Source organism: Penaeus chinensis, chromosome 39, assembly GCF_019202785.1.
Source record: "Penaeus chinensis breed Huanghai No. 1 chromosome 39, ASM1920278v2, whole genome shotgun sequence".
Lineage (NCBI taxonomy): Eukaryota > Metazoa > Arthropoda > Malacostraca > Decapoda > Penaeidae > Penaeus > Penaeus chinensis.
The window spans coordinates 9498731-9501230 of record NC_061857.1 but is presented as its reverse complement, the minus strand read 5'-3'; positions in this window follow the sequence as shown (position 1 = coordinate 9501230).

Here is a 2500-nt window from a genome sequence, read left to right as displayed (position 1 = left end):
GAGGCACCTTTAAAATTACAAAACGATTGATACGTATTTCAGAATACCGAAAAATGGTCAAAATAAAATTTTCGGTCATGTAGAGGTAAAACAACATAGAGAACTTATGTTTTTGTCACTGCTAACGTGTTCACAGAAAACGTGACTTCTGTAGGGTAAAACTATACAAGACCAGTAGCACGCGCAGTCCGTTCACAGAACACCCCGACTTTATGTTGCGCTGTCGCCCCCGGGTGCTGGGATGGAACCCTGCTGGCCGCTGATGTAGACAGTGATTGATAGCTGCCGCGTGAGCTTCACGGGATACAACTCTCTCTCTCTCTCTCTCTCTCTTCCTCTTTCTCTCTCTGTGTCTCCCTCCTTCCTTCTTTGGCACAATTTTGGAGCACGCAAAAGGGATAAGTAGTTTTAACGAATATAAATACATGCTTGTACATTTATTGATTCACAATTATGGTTTTAGCTTATGCAATGGATATGCATTTCCCTTATATATAAGACTTTCTAGTGGATACTAATTTTAGGATTTCAGTTGCCAAATACTCTTTGCTTCTGCATGAAAAAATATTATCAAGAGGACAAATCCAGCTTCGCTTTCCTCGAAATGCTAACACAGAAACCTTACTCAATACTTTAGCATATCTTCATGTGATAGAAACTGTGCCAAAATCACGAATTAGAAGAGAAACAAGCTAATTCACCATCACGTGTAGAATGTTGCCATTCATTGTTCACTGGACAAGTGCACGGGGCATTTTATTGGCCCTAAAGTTCACGGGAAATGGATTTTATTATCATACACATAACTATTAATTGTAAAACATCCAGGAGAATGGTCTTCGCAACGCTAAAAATGTAATAAGAAACCACAGTATTAGAAAAAACGAAATCCATTCGTTTCAGAGCGTATGCACATGAACAACTGGATTTATGTCGTGCTATCAACACGGGAAGAGTTCGGTACGGCCGCAGACGGACTACTTGCCGCGCGACCCCGACCAACGGAAGGGGGAGTGGAGGAGAACGCCGATAGGACATGCCAGATACAACCAGCCACCCTTTCTTTTACTCTTATTGCTATCTATATTCAATGAAGAGGGGCTGTGTGGATAGATGTAATTCAGTAACTAATCCCTGAAGAACGAATCTGTATCACATTTTGAAACATCTTGTGTTCCATAACGTATAAATCAATTAAATGTGAAATTTCTCAACGACAGTTTGTACACAATTTTTCGAAAAGCATTTTACATTTACCTTGTAGGCTTATTCCGGAATGGTTTGTTTGTCTTGTGAATCCAAACTTAGAAATCCTTTTAACGTAAAGTCATTTATTTGAAGTGGAGCGCATGTTTACGAGAAGAATATTAAAGAAGAAATGGCCTATTATGCACCATCAACAGGATTAGGCTGCATGGTGGCTGTTCCCGCCAGTTCTCTCCCTCACACATTTGTAAGCTCTCCCGTGAACACGTGCTTCTCGCCCAGTGACGATGTGTTAGCTTTTGTTTCTAGATGTTCGCAATGCAAATTCCATGAATATACGCTATGCTACCTGATGCTGGATGGATGGCGATGAGATCACAGCAATTCGTGTTTGGTTGCCTAAAATTGCTTTTAAAAAAGCTAACGAAAAGTTGTGCGGGTGGAGTGCTGGGCATTGCATGCGCGGGAGAAATTTTTCTTTCTTTGTAATCTATGTGATTTTGGCCGAAAAGTAAGCTTCTATAACACAGAGCAATAGGAGGTTTGTTAAGGAATCAAATTTTAAAGGCCGAAAAGATCCAGTGCTAATCAGCGCGCTAGGAAAGAAAACTTTAACAAAAAGACAGTTGTTTGAAAGCAAGTGAGCAATTGAAAGTCAGTGCAGAGATAGTATGTGGCGTGAACGCTGGGACGAACGTGCGCGGTACTATTTCTTATTTTTATCAGAGTAATCATGGTACTGCAGCAGCGACCTGTTAACAGGCTGTGTCGAAAGTTCTTAGGTCTACATATAACTTCGCTATGTTAATATTCGATATTGTTTTGGGTATAACATTTTAAAAAATAAGTGGGTCACCGAATTATGTCAACTATTGCTATCATGCCGGTTTGCCAGATATTCATTTATTTCGAAGAAAAACTAAAGTGCACACATGTATCATGTATATATTTCCATGGCGTGTTACGATATATAATTACATGGACTATATTTTTGCATGATATACGTTACAAGTAGGTCAAGAATGAGTGAGCTTTGAAAAAAGTCATAGGTCTTATCATCATAAGGATCGGCAGTGCCGTTTCAGCACCTTCAGTGGCCCTGCTAGAGCTGAAGGGGCCACCGCAAGCCAGGAGAAAGTAGCGCGGTATCAGCGGCGACAAAGCGTGAAGAGGGAGGGGAACACCCACACCTTATGGGCTCCTGTCGAAAGAGCGCGCACTTCCCTGGTAGAGGCAGCGACGGCGGTCACGGGCCGGGCTACGCTTATGCCGTCCTGTTGCTTCTGGTGACGCC